This window comes from Hemiscyllium ocellatum, chromosome 30 (assembly GCF_020745735.1).
Source record: "Hemiscyllium ocellatum isolate sHemOce1 chromosome 30, sHemOce1.pat.X.cur, whole genome shotgun sequence".
In the NCBI taxonomy this organism is placed as follows: Eukaryota; Metazoa; Chordata; class Chondrichthyes; order Orectolobiformes; family Hemiscylliidae; genus Hemiscyllium; species Hemiscyllium ocellatum.
The window spans coordinates 29,251,374-29,266,850 of record NC_083430.1 but is presented as its reverse complement, the minus strand read 5'-3'; the positions used below and the strand labels follow the sequence as shown (position 1 = coordinate 29,266,850).

At 39.0% G+C, this 15,477-nt stretch overlaps 1 protein-coding gene across 1 annotated transcript in view; it reads right to left on the bottom strand.

Moving 5' to 3' along the window:
• The window catches only part of LOC132829818 (hippocalcin-like protein 1), a 143,822-nt gene that overhangs the window by 127,326 nt on the left and 1,019 nt on the right, over window positions 1–15,477 (bottom strand). The window lies entirely within an intron of this gene.

The following is a 15,477-nucleotide window of genomic DNA, read 5'->3' as shown; positions in this document are numbered from 1 at the left end:
AATGTGATTATCAACTTACTTTTGCTCCCCAGTCAGAGGCTCAGCTGACTGTTCCCAACCTAAAATTAGTTTCAGGCTTCTTCCACTCAATAACAAACACGGTGTTTGTCTTTTCACCACTGGAAGCCTCAAAAATACTAATGCTTTTCTGCTTCCTTGACTTCTTTCCTGAACTCAAACACATCTTGTCACTGTACCTAATCCATCACCATCACCTGATCTATCTCAGACCTATTCTAAAATTATCTTATTTTTGACTTCTAAACAGCTTTGCATATTTTTGCCTAACCTACATCTGAAATCTTCTCGCTCCCTATATATTCACTGACTCCACTTTACCCACACGTGCAACAATTCAAGCTCAAGACTGCAGATTTTATAGTGATACATTGACTGCCCTCTTCCAGACCAGGCCTACAAGCCACAGAACAGAATGCCCACCATTAATGTGATTCTGCCATTGGAAATCATTTATTAAATAATCAAGACGGTGATAAGAACTACATCAGAAGCCATCTTTAGATTATCAATGGGATTCTCACTGTCAGATATTTGCATATGCTGGACGTTACATCTTTTAGTTACACAGGAGCCTGTTTTGTATGGGCGAAATGAGTTTGTACATACATTGCACTTTTCATAGAAGAAAGGGTCATGGAGCATGCCAATTTCTACTGCATTCCCATAGAAACAGTTTGACCAGAGTCTACCTGACTGTTCTGAGAACTGGGATTAACAGTTAAACTGCATCTCCATGTCAGTGTTGGTCCAGCCAATCAATAACCTGTTGTCATCATGTATAAATTGGTATCACTTTTACAAGTCTGGTGAATGCAGGACCAAAACATTTAACCTTCCTGTCTCCTTTCACCAATGATTTGTGATGGAGATATCTGGATCATTATACCAAGATTGTCTCCCTGAACCGATTTTAAATCTTTCTTCTCAAGAACGCTCATCAAGTTCTTAGCTGTGCCTCAATTCTTTTCCTTCCATATTAGTGCTCATTGTTAGTTATGCTTCAATAAGGTGCCCTGGGACTTCTGATGTTAATTGCAAGGTGGTGTTGTTTATCATAACCTTTACTTAAAAACAAAAAGGAAGCCTACCGGTGTATCATGTTTACGTGCACACAGACCATTGTATTAAGTCACAGAACACAGGTGCAATTCCCATGTGTATGTCTCAGACTTTTTTTTAATCATGAGAACTCCTATCGCTCTCTGATTTTTACTCTAATTCTATATTGATTAATACTAACATAGTGAAGTCCCACTATTACTTTGTCACTTCTCAGTCCCTTATGCCTCATTTACATGATCCTGGTGCCACATTATCCCTCCTCATAGCTGTAATTGTTTAATCAATCAACATTGCAACTCCCTCTCTTCTTTTACCTGCCCAGTTTCCAAAATCACATCATAAAACCCCCATCCAGAAATGTTGAGCTGCCATTTCTACCCTTCTTTCAGAGATATCTCAGTAACAGATATAATTTCATAACTTTGAGTTATTTATTGTTGCGCTTACCAAAGTACAGTGAAAATTTTGTTTATGAGCAATACAGGCAGATCAGATAAACAAGGATGTACAGTTCAAAATGACTTAGACAGAGGCATACAGGCTACATTGCACAGGGTGTGCAGTAGGTGAGATCAACGTTAGCAAGACCAGCATTATTTGAGGCTAGAGAGTCCATTCACCGGTCTAAAAGCAACCAGGAAGAAGCTGTTTCTGAACCTGCTTGTGTGTGTGTTCAGGCTTCTATATCCCTGCCTGATGGAAAAGTTTGTAGGGGATCATTACCGGGATGCAATGGGTCTTTGATGATGTTGGCAGCTTTCCACATGGCGATCTTAGCTGATTTGCTTTAAATTGCTCTGAAATATATACTATTTAACAACACCGAGCTCCCTTGCTGTTTATTTTCTAGCCTTTCTTTCATTTGCCTTTCAAAAAAGTTTATTAATTTTCTGCCTTTTACTTCCAACTTTTCTTCTCCAAATTCAGTCTGATTCGCCTTGAGGCAGAACAAACCGCGAAGGTGAAAGGTTTTTCAAGTTGCATGAGAACCTTACTACTTTATGAATTAGTGAGTAAAAATTGAGGTCTGCAGATGCTGGAGATCAGAGCTGAAAATGTGTTGCTGGTTAAAGCACAGCAGGTTAGGCAGCATCCAAGGAACAGGAAATTCGACGTTTCGGGCCAGAGCCAGAGCCCTTCATCAGTGTTCCTGATGAAGGGTTCTGGCCCGAAACATCGAATTTCCTGTTCCTTGGATGCTGCCTAACCTGCTGTGCTTTAACCAGCAACAAATTTTCAGCTACTTTATGAATTATGCAATTATTATGTAGAGTCTCCATACAGTCAGAGAGCCCCCACCCCCGCCCACCAAAAGCTGAGGGAAATTACACGATTGAAATGTCAACCTTGGCAGTGAACTTTCAAATGGAAAGGGCAGGATTTTACTGCTATTTCTCATTGTTAAATAATAGTTGTGGGATTCTGAAATGTTGACATCCTCTTTTGAAAATCAAATTAAAAATAGCCTATTCCCTGGGAGATAAGGGAATACCTTTTTTTAAAAAATATGTCAGCCAATTTTTGGCTGAGGAAGTATCACTTTTCTCAGAAAGGGTCACATGACCTGAAACATTAACTCTGATTTCTCTCCACAGATGTTGCCAGGTCTGCTGAACTTTTCTAGCAAGTTCTGTTTTTGTTTTTGAAGCCAATCTTTGGTATGCGTTCCACTGATCTAGTTTGTCATTTTCCTTCATCTTTTAAAATACAATCTTATCCTTTACATGGGATCATAACTGAATTTCTGGTCAGTAAAGAAGATCCAGGAAAATCTTTGCCTCATTTCAGAATAAAGCCAACAGATCCAAAGGTTAGTTCTTGCAGGAATTTAATATCACACAGGATTCCAATGGATTATTTTGAAAATCTCAAAGGCAGCTTTTAAATGAAGAAACGGGAGTTAACTATTGAGTATTACAATCAATGAGTTAGACTGTAGTAATTGGAACTTGGTCAGCCAGATGTACTTCATAGAATATCATTTCCCTGATTGGAGCTGTTAATCTAGTTCAATTAGGGAGCCCTGGCTGACAGATATAAACAGGCATGTCAGGGGTTCTGCTCACTCTAGGAGCCAATTCAGTACCAGCTGGCTCAGTGTTGTGTACTGTGCACATGTAAATAAAGGGTGATTTGGTGCTGGGATACTGGCCTTCATGGGGTTAATTCAATGACGATTTTCACATTGCTGAATTATTCAGTCATTTATTGTTTTAAGAAGCCTGATGAATTTTCCAGAGTAAATGTTAATAGCAATGCTTCACTGAAAAGCCAACTGGAAGTGGGATTAGGATAATGGTGGGATTAGCAAGACTAAACCAAGCCAGTTTGGTAACAGATGTAAACTTCACCAAGTGCACTATGCCAGTTTGGATAAACTTGAAAAACCAAGGTAAACAAAAATAAATCCTAAATATTGCAATAGCCCAATCATTCTGGCAAAAGGAAAATGAATACATTAATGTACTAATGCAAAATGCCGACTAATTCATGATCAGAATAGGAAAAAGCTACTGGCTACCACTTTTCCTGAATGGTTCTGTCATTTATGATGGGGAGCCACAATGCAGCTTTGATACAATAGAGCATGGGAAAGTGGCCAGGCCAGATTGAACCTAGGTTTGTGTGGGACTAGAGAGCAAACTATGAAAGGATGGAAGGTTTTGATTCCGAAAGACACTTTGTGATCCAGTTTGCATAGTGACAACAATTGAACAGCATCACAGCCACTATCATCAATATCAACTTGGTAATTTTTAGACATTTTTCCTTAATAGGCTAAATTGAAGGAAATAAAACTCTCAACATTTAGATTATTAGTTCAGGCCTCAGAATCCCTAGTCAAGCAGGAATAGCACAACACCACCCATTTCTCTTAAATCTAATATTAAATATCAACTCTTAAAACACTCAAAGATAGTGATCATTAAGCCAGCCATTTTATAAAATATTTTGACTCATGTACAATGAGATTCAAACTCTAAGTACAGAAATAATGTTATTGAGGTGTTAGAACAGCTTAACTATTATAACATTAATCTGATACTTAAACAGGATTTTGCTAAAAAGTGTCTTGAAAATGTTACTTCTGCTGTACATTATCTCTAATTCTTCAAAAGTGATTATTCTATTTGTGCAGTCTTGATTTTTGTTTCCTTTTATTTAATATTGTTATGCCTTACTTATGTTTTTCTTCCTGCAAGAGAGTGCGCTGATTTGATATACGTAGGACAATAATTAATTCAAGACTAATACCTGAAAGCTTGAAATGTCTAAACAGGATGAGTATGAAAGCTTATTCGTCAAGCATCATTACATACCTCTCACCAACAACAGTCCAAGTGTCACTTTTTCATTTCCCCATGCATAATACAGAAATTCCTCATATTTAACTGCAAATTAATCCTTTAGAGAGACAGATTATTGCTGTAATATGGTTTTACAGGTATCAAACACCCATGAAATATTTTAACTAAATGGTCATTCTGGATGGATGCCATTACTTAATGTTCACACAAACACAAAATAATTCCTGCTTTAACAGGAATTTGTTAGTCTATAGTTGGAATCTTTTATACATTGCTGTCTCTCTGCAAGACTGTTGAAGCCAAATTTCTACTGACGTTAACAACTTGCATCTATAAACACTTAAACGCATAAAACATCACAAAGTGCTTAATGAAGAGCTAAATATAAAAACAGAACATAAAAAATGATAGAAAATGCTGGAAAAACTCAGCAGGTCTGGCAGCATCTGTGGAGAGAAATCAGAGTTAACGTTTCGAGTTGAGTGATCCTTCCTCCGTCATTGGACCCGAAATGTAAACTCTGATTTCCCTCCACAGATGCTGCCAGACCTGCTGAGTTTTTCCAGCAATTTCTAATTTAGTTTCGGATTTGCAGCATCAGCAGTTCTTTCGGTTTTTATAAGAAGAATTATAATGGGTGAACAAAGGATTAAGTAGGTTTTGAGATTGCTTTTGAAAGAATGTAGACAGCAATTTATTAAGATGTGGATGCTATAGTATTCATTTGGATACGTGATTGTGGAAGAACTATTAACATTTTATTCTTATGAAGATGTATTCTAAATTATATTTCTGAAAACACAAGTGACTGGATGTATATCATACATGTGTTTGAGAAAAAAACACCTTGTAAAGCAAAGCAAAGACAAGTGGCTGCAGTAAGAAAAATGTTGCATTTGCAAAGAACACCAACTGCTTAACTGTAGTCACTGAGTCTACAATAATTGTAGAGGTCACAAGATCCAGTTTGTAAGTCTAATAAAGCTGTCGGGTTTGAGAACAGAGATACCTTGCCTGAACAGTCTTTGCCTTCTTTCTCTTTTCTGAAACCTCTCTCAAAGTCTGAGTGTTGTAAACCCACTGGAAAACTTCATCACAACAACTGGAGGGACTTGAAAGAAGAATTCAAAACGTGCAACACTGTCCCCATAAAAAATGGAATTCAGCAATCCATGACTGATCAAGCAAGACATCCCTGTGCCAACAGCTTGTGTGGAAAGTGATTTTGGCTACAGACCAATATTTGGACAATTTGTGAATAATTTCTTTTCTCCTAAATTTGACTGTCACTTAAAAATACTTTTGCTAAGATAACACTCTGCAAGAGTTTCTATTTCTTCACACTTGCAGTGATTGTAACAAGATCACGCAGGTGGACCTCATAAAATATGAATTCCCAATCATGGAGTTCTGGCTGACAGATATAAATGGGAATGTCAGACGTTCTGTTCATTCTGACAGCTGGCTCTGAGGAAACTGGATCAGTGTCAAGGGCTCTCCATGTGTAAATTAGGGGTGACTTGTTGACCACATACTGGCCTCTGTAGAGGTATTTCACACTTGTCTGAAACTTGGAGTGAGGGCGTTCCGCGAGCGCGTTTATGCGTGCCCACATGCATGTGAGTTTTCAAGTAGTTGCATTTGGTGGCACAATTTAAACATTTTGTTAAATAAATCTTACCATCGTTGCTTGAGTAGGAGTTTGTTTGCATTGCATGTTATTTCTTTCTTAAGGAGTATAGCTGAATCATACAGAGCTACCTATTGGCATAATTGTCTCTTTTTTACAATTAAACATTTTTGTAATAGGGTGGAGTGATAAAATGAAGGGAATCTGATGACCTCTAACTTGGCTGCAACCATCCATTAAAAAAAGAGAAACATCACAGAAATGCAATATTTGTAATTATTACAGGTACCAGAACCTATCATATAGTTTGGTGCATTAAAATAGTTGTACGTGCCAACTGAAAAACAAGATTGGATTAGTAAGTGTTTTCAAAATAAATTAGGCATTGAATACCACTCTTCAGTGAAACATAAACCTGCAGAAGAATGTTAGAACAGGCTGAGGTTTTACTCTATAAAAACAGAGAGCCACGTCATTTTCCAGCTTGAAGTTTTCCTCCCAGGGTGAGGGTCAGCTATTTTAGGAATAAATTATAGATTCATTATGTACACTCATCAGGGCTCCAGCAAAAAATAGTCATCATCCATCTTTAAATAGTACACCAGGTCATAAATTGTCCCAATTAGCTCTTGCTCAGAGATAACTTTTTTTTTAAATGGGAAAGTTGTTCAGTTAAAACAAAAATGAAATTTGTTTAATTTCTGTTCTGTTTCAATTGAGATACTATGATTGTTAATGTCCATATAGAGTTGAATCCTCCACATTTGCACAATTTAGTTTTCAGTATTTTTCCAGTTTTTTCCCCCTTTTTTGCCAATGTTGATTCATACAGGGCTACAGTTCCACCATATTGATACTGCCTCCAAACCATCATAATTAAAAAGATCCAAACTTCACATACAACACAGCATTTTACTGTGGAAGGCATCACTACCTTACTGACTGTATTGCTACTCAATTTTGACTTGCATGAATATTCCAACAAGAATTTGTCTCAACAATTCTCGATACTATCTACACTCCATCACCACGTACACACTCCATCACCACGTACACACTCCATCACCACGTACACACTCCATCACCACATACACACTCAAAGCTAATGGGAGAGCCTTCAATTTTGGTAATTGCCAAATGAATCACTTACTCACAATTTGCAGTCAGACAGGATGCAGATTGCTGAGTATTTTGAAGGCACATCATTCCTTCACTTCTCGACTCTTTGGTGTGTAACTATCTTACAAGACCCCTCATCTCCCTACATCTAATGATAATGTATTCTCTATTCTCATTCCAATGGTTGTTTTCACAATGCAGCAAGACAAATATCATGAGACTATACAGCAATATAGCCCTAGCCAATGGGATTTGCAACACACAAAGAACATTGGATAGAACAGCCTTTAAAGTCAGTATTGACCTGGTATTTCCCACTTATGGGCTTCAAAGCCCATAAAGATATTCTTACCTGCTCAAGAGTCAAGGGTTACTGGCAGGCCACAATTGGATCACTCATGATTTTAATGAGTGACAGAGCTGACTTAAGCTCCTATTGCTTACAAATTATGCTCTAAGAAGCAGAGTGGGAAACCTTATCCATGGTCTTCCCAATTGGTCAGCTCTTCTCTTGGTTTTCCATGTAAACCAGGGCATGGAATTTTCGAACTTTTCAAAAGGGAAAACCCATTGCATGGTATGGTACCAAAATCAAACAAGGTGATAAAGTCCAGTGTTCAACTATCAAGAAAGACATCACAGCAAGGAGTCAAAGACTGCAATGGGTCTCAGTGTTCCCAGGTTAGAGAGAGAGAGGGAGGCAAACAGCCAGGACATACTCTTAAACCAGAGAGTCGTACAGGAAATTGCAGTTATGAACTTGAGGTGAAGAGTGAGTCAGGCTCAATCACACTGCCTCCATGCTTGAAAAGTCTACAACACATTGATTTGGGAATGACCAATTGGGTGAGGCTTGAAAAGGCTGCCAGCATTGATAAAACTACTGCCCAAGTTGATTCAGTGTCCTAAACCCAGAGACTCAGCAAACAAAATACTGCGACATGCAGAAAGTGAGCTAAACTAGTGGATGATCAAATGGAATAGATAATATTAATTGCAGACCCTTGATTAAAAAAATTGACATTTTTTAAAAATTACTTGTATCGTATGCTATATTTAACTTTTAAACATTATATTCTGCTGTACTGCACAGAGGAATACCAAATGTTAAATTTGCTCTGTCACTGCTTAACCCAGCTGGTATTGCCTCCCAGCAGATCAACTGAAGTGATAGACTTGCTAATGGTTCTCTCAGTGCCCACACATTAGTTATCACAAAAAGGGTCAAGCTGCAGGCTGGTGTGCACTATGCAGCTCAGTCTAGTCACATTGCACATGCAAGACCTAGTGGGATAACACAAGAACTGTTAATTGCATGTATATGCTGCTAAAGAAAAATCACACAACATTAATGATTTCACGGTCAATGTCAGTTATGAAAGTCGCTTAACATCATTAGATATGCTTGGAGATAAATGTCAGAAAATTAGAGGATCGATCCAACTCCAGCTCATTTTACAACATAAATGAACTGCATCTTAATAATGACAACTTGCATTTATATAATGCTTTTAACTTCGCAAAACAGTCCAAGGTGCTTCACAGGAATTTCAACCACAACCTTGGCCACAAGATGAAGGCAGTGAGATGTAAGGAGTGTTTTACAAAAAAAGGAGAGAGCTTAGGCCCCAGGCAAGTGAAGGTATGATAGTCAATGACAGAACCTTTAAAATTTGGGATGTACGAGGAGGACTGAATTGGAGGAGGAATTTACAGAACTCAGCTTGAATGGGGTGGGGGGGGGGGGGCAGGATGGAGAGAAACAAGGCAGTAGAGGACTTTGTAAAGAAGACTCAACCTTTTAAAACTGAGCCATTGCCAGAACAAAGAAATGCCAGCCTAAGTCAGCGAGCACAATAGTGATGGATGAATTGAAGTCGGTCAAAGTTAGTATCAAGATTTTGGATGAAATAATGTTGATGTAGAAGATAGGAGACTGACCAGGTGACATCATGCCAGAGTTAAGAGAGGGATGAATGAGGGATCTTGCCATAGATCAGCTGAAGCAGGGTGTGGGTAGGTAGCCCTGACGATGAAGAAAATATGAGGTCAGAAGCTCATCTGAGCATCAAAGAAGTGGTACCTAAGTTTCAAATAGACAAGTTCAGACAGAAGCAGTGACCAAAAGGGGAGATGGATTGGGTGGTGAAGGCCAAAGACAATGGCTTTGTCTTTCAATAGGAAGCATATGCACTTCCAGGAATAGATATTGAGTAAAGAGAGTGGGGCATGTCAAGGACAGTGGAGAGGTGAGAGAAGAAGTGAAAACAGAGCTGGGTGTCATCAGTGTAGAAGTGGAACCTGATACACATATTTGGATTGTTTTGCCAGATCAGAAACAGCACAGGGACCAAAAGCAGATTCTAAAGGGAGGGCAGAGTCAGCAACACAGCATTGGGAATAGAAAACATTGCAGGTGATCCCTGGCCATGACTGGATAGATAAGATCGGAAGTAAACAAGGCAATCCCCCCAGCAGGATGGAAGGAAGCATTCAAAAGCAAAATACCAAGAATATTCTGACCCAAAATGCTGCATGGAATTTAATCCCCTCTCCTAATGCGAGTTTGGAGGCAGGAACATTGGATTGGGTCAGATGATGCAGGGTAAGGGCTGCACACCTTCCTGCCTCTGCAGCTATTATACTCAGGCAAGGAAGGCTCAAGGACAGCCTTCCCTTCTCACCACCCAATGGGGCCCTCATGAGTCAGTAATGTACAATTTCGGACCTTTTCCAACCAACTGAGGTGGGAACTCCATGGTGGCTGAAGTGACCACCAATGCGCCAGAAAAGCAAATCCTTGACAGCAGGTTCCCAAAGGAGATCCTTCATCATCAGGCATTCATTAGAGGACCCAGACATACAAAGTGGGAGTGAGTGTGGTTCCACTCAGAGCCACCTGCCTGCCCTTAAATCTGACCTCACTAAATCACCCGATTGAGTCAGTGACCCCCTGCTGTCACCCTATTTTGTCCTCCCTCACTTGTGCCACTGCCTGAGAGGAGGTGCCCTTTGCCACTAATTGGGCAGCAGAGGAAAGGGATATCTGCCCCTGGTGTCCTTAATCCCAGGGAAAGCCCATCACTGCCTCATTAGGAAAGACTTGCTGTATTAAATGCCCAAAAGGAGGTGATAGAGAGTTCTTCCTGGATCTTCAGCCAGCAGATTGGGCAGTGATGGGCTTTCCCTGGGATTAAGGACTCCAGGGCAGATATCCTTCTTCTCTGCTGCCCAATTAGTGGCAAAGGACATCTCCTCAAGGCAGTGGCATGAGTGAGAGAGGACAAGATGGGGTGGCAGCAGGGGGTCACTGACTGAACAGAGTAATTTAATGGAGTCAGATTCAAGGGCAGGTAGGTGGCTCTGAGTGGAACCACACTCCATGGGGGCCTTAATCATAGCGAAAGCCCATCGCTGCCCGATTAGGAAAGCCTTGCTGCATTCAGTGCCTAAAAGTAAGTGATGCAGGGTTCTTCCTGGCTCTTGAGCCAGCAGAAGAGACCCTCAATGCCTGTATTAAATTCTACCCATGAACTTTGTTTCTCTCTCTTCAGATAACAGGCTTCATCATTTTCTGTTTTAACAACAAAAGGAGGAGAATGATTTCATCAGCAATGAAAAAGCCAAAAAACAAATCAAGAAGAACAAGGCATAAGAATACTTTTGTCACATTTATGTAGGATGTCATTTGTAGCTTTGCTTTATACCCTTGCAGTGCTGTGCAATGCCAGAAGGCTCATTAGATATGGAGTTACAAAACAAATTGTGGCACAGATCTGAATCAAAGGAACCAAGGGTAGCTTTAGTGAGGAAAGGAAAGATGAAGGCAGATTTAAAAGAGAGAAAGGGCAGTACCTGCAAAGATAAGACACTTAATTTCTGACAAAATTGGGGCCAAGAAAGAAAGCTATGTGATCAAAATAGCTAGATGAAATCAGGGCAAAGAATGCATGAGGGAAGTCTCACGGACAAGATATGCATGTAATGGGTATGGGCGAGAAATAGGAAATAAACTAGAACAGGATGTGAGTTCAGGGCTCGGGCATGGGGGTTGTTTGGCCTGATGAACTAGGTAAAAGGAAGGAAGCAGCTAAAGCAGCTGATCAGAGAATCCAATTTTAGTAACAATGCAATCCATTCACAAATGTCTGAAAGTTGTCGCTGGACACAAATTCAGAGACACATGGGAAACATTTCAGAGGACTATATGCAGTGGAGTATAGAAACTAGGAATGGGATGGAGAAAAGAGCAGTTATTTTCACTTTCCAAAATGATGTTGGAAGAGTGAACAATTTTAGTCAGGAACAGCAGGGCCAACTGTACCTTGTGGGGTTGGGCATTTGGTGATGAATGGTATAACCAAACGTCCACATTAAGTGCCCCATGAACTTAAGGGACCAAAGACTAAGTTTATACTGGAGTGATAAAAAGTCCATAAATGGTGTAATCATTTGCTAGAATGATAATGTCCTAACAGCATTCAGATTCTGTAGATTACCCCATTACCATAATATGCTGAAGGTCCAAATGCAGGATAAGGCAGCATTGTGGTGGAGAAATGCAGAACAAGATAGTTTAAAGGTTTGAGAGCAATTAACAGATGGGGCAGGGGATACAGGTTCTGGAAGGCTACAGAAGGGGCCAATAGTCTTTTCCATCTGTTAGCAGTCCCTTGCAATTGAAAAGGATAGGAATTAAAATGTGACAGGTAAAGACCAAAAGAAACAATACCCATTGCTGAGCTGCCTTTTCTACGTCTGCACACCTAATCCACTGGCTGCTGAATTGGAGGTGCTGCTGCATAAAATAAGTTGCAAGGAGTGTGATATTGGGCGAGGCCTCTTTATCACCATTTGCGTAGGTGAAGATTGCAGCCTAGATCATGGTAGAGTCTTTCTGGAGGCCAAGACCCATTAGGTACAGTCACTGTCAATGCTATGCCCACTTTACCTGAAAGCAGGTGGAACAACTTTAAAATATGTGCCTTCAGTGTCATGAAGCTTGTGACTATTCATTGCTTGACAGGTGTAATTAGCTGCAAATATTATTTTTTCATGTAACATTTTTGCAATCTGCCATAACTGGAATGCTAGCCATCCTTTAGTGCCATGACTGAAGTATTTCCGAAAAATTATCCAGCAAAGGGTTGTCACATCCCTGCCAGGAGTCCAGGAAAGGCAAAATAAAGACTGATACTGGTTGACATGACGGATCACAAGAATCTTAATCAAGAAACCAAAACTATGCAATAAAAAAAGGCTTCAAAAATTGTTAACATCAAATCTATTTCCATGTACAACTAAATAGCCCTGATTGTTCACCTCACATAAGCATAAGTTGGAATTAAATACTACCAGCACAAGGACTGGAAAGAAATGGAGGGCATGTTATGAAACAACTGCAGTGCTCTTCTACCCATTACATATTTTCATATTGCAATCAAATACTCATCTGATTCAAGTGCAAATCTGCCCTGCGGATCACTGGAGACACACATTATACAATCAAAAGGATGGAAACCTGGTTTACTGGATCTCCACCACATTTGATTGCCTGTAATATTATTGTTTCCTAGTTAACGGGATGTTTTGATACAAACACTTGTCCCACCAGTTCCATATTGCTACAACACAATAAATATCATTACCAATCACACAGGATTCTGGACTCTTTAAGGATTTTAACATGTGTAAACATGAACCCTCACTGAAATGAAGAATGTTTCCACAGAATAAAGTCGATCTCTCATATTTGTGAGAAGTGTAGACTATTTTCAGTTACATAATAAAATTCGTGCAGATTCTCACTGACAGGACATTGTAGCTGAGGTTTGTCCACATCAGAGACTATGTGCAAATTTCTGTATTAAAAACCAACTGAATGTCACCAGAGAGCAGATTAATATTCATCATTTGTACGTATACCACATTTGGAATGCATTTGACAAATTTAACAGATGGAATGGACAGAGCCCTTATCTGGTGACAAGTCTTTTTCTTTCATTAAAATATTTGAAAGAAGAATTTTTTTGAAACTATTTTGGATCCAATGTAGAGACTGCCCTACTGTTAGGCTGACCCATTTTAACTAAAAAATCTGTTATGTACAAGCTGAGCTCCATTTTAATCCACACTTGTATCGCAGCTTTGATAAGCCAGAATCTGTGGAAAGTACAGGAACAAATGTGATCCTCCCTTACACTGTCCATACCAACGCCTGATTACCACTCCCAAGAACATCAAATGCTGTGATTAGCCAGTGGGAGGCTAGCTCTCTTCTCATGTTTGTTTTGGGAGACAAATGATTCCTAAATTTTAGTCTCATCTGTATATGCTAAAGTAGACTAGCAATGTCAGCAATAACTCAAACATACACATTATTAATTGTCCACAAATTATCACTCCACTGAGCAGTGAACCAACATTCACCACATATACAAATAAAAGTTGAATTAGCAGAGATGCAATATCATTCTTTCAGAAACAGGAAGAGACTAAATGATTAATTTGTGCTGCAAGCCTGCTGCAAGAATAAACAGCCAAGACAATGAATTTAAGCCAAGATTACGTGTAGGAAGTTAAATGTTACATTTAGTAGAATGGTATTTTTCTACAGGTGACTCGATGCTTTTTGATATATAATTCTTATATTATTTCTCAGTAATTAACTGCAAATTGCCACTTCAAAAATTTGCAGTGATCACATTGAAACCATTAATACTTTGTGCAGCTAAGCTCATACATTAGCCACATGAAGTGCACTATTCGAGTACCATATAGAACTAGCAATCACACCCAAGTAGATGGAGCCAAAATGCAATACTACTGTACAGTATGCTATTAAAAACAAACAGACCTAGGAGTAATTCAAGGCTGTGGTTATAAACCACTTGAACTGAGCTCTTACGGTTTGTTGTCATGTGAACCCCACTTCGATTGTTGCCTTGTAATCGCTCCTGGGTATTAATTATTCTCAATATAAAAATGCAATGAATCGTGATGATAAACATCATTAAAAATATATGTGTGCTCAATGTCACTAAGCATTTCTCAAGCATCATCAATGCATCAAAAACAAAGTACCTTAAAGATTCTTCGAAATCAAATAAAGGAAGGCAAGAGCTGATTAGATTATAGCTTTTGAATTCAGTTCAAATGATCTTCTATTTCAATCTACTTTCATTGAATCCGGTTCTTGAAAGTTACACTGAGAATAAGTTAATTTGTTAAATTCACTATCTAAGTAGTTAGTTACTAATTGGAATGTGTGTAAACTGGTTTTCCAAACTCACATTATCAAATTATTTTGTTCAAAGTAGAGCTATCCATATGTGTGGTTACCAAACTATGTACAGACATATGTCTTCCCCCGACTAAAAGGGAAGGCAAACATCCTATGATTGCCTGGGGGAGTGGATGGAAATTGATTGTCAATACCCAAGGTTTGTTTTTCCAGCTGCCGAAGATATATCTTTATTCCTGCATCACTTAGATAGCCTGCTTTAAAATCAGGAAGTCATTTGTGGCAATGCAAAGCCAAAAAAAAGTGATATTTTAAAATGTCATTGATTAATTCCAGTGAAAGTGAAAATGCAGCAGAACTAATCGACTTTGCTACTTAGAAATTCTGTGCTGCGAGAATATCAATTATACATGAAAACAATGTTCCAAGACCTTGTACAAGTTATAGGTGCTACATAAATGCAAGTTTTTTTTGCAATGCATTAATGAACAAAGGTTCATAAATGAGAACTAAATATCAAAATTATGCAGTGTAGAGTATAAGGACACCAGACAACAAACAGCACCAGTTTGAAGACATACAGATATGTTGCTCTTTGTGACAAAATACCTTGGGTAGAGATAAGTCCTCAAATCAGATGAACTTCTGGATCTAAATATTGGCCTGGGAATATTAAACTGGGCAAAATTTTCAGCGACCCAAATTTCACATTGCTCTTAACAGGAGGAATATGTGAACTAACATATTGAGACTAGAGGTAGTTGGTTGCTTGGAAATTGATTAGTAGATTGCAGCAACAGAACTGGCACAGGAGAACATGTTGGATTTCAGCTAACCATTGATGAGCAGTCAAAATCCCAAGAGGTGAAGTGGAAATTGCACACCACTGGGAGCTCAACCGGTGCTAAACAGATTCTTGCACTGGAACTCACACCTCAAAGGCTTTGGTGCTCTTTACCGTTAAAAGTTGCATTGGTGTGCACCCAAAACCATTTTCCATCAACTTGAATCTAGCAGTATAAAATGCAACCCTAACTTATGCAGAGGTCACTTATTCTTGCAGCAAGACAATGGAAACCCAACAATATTAATTT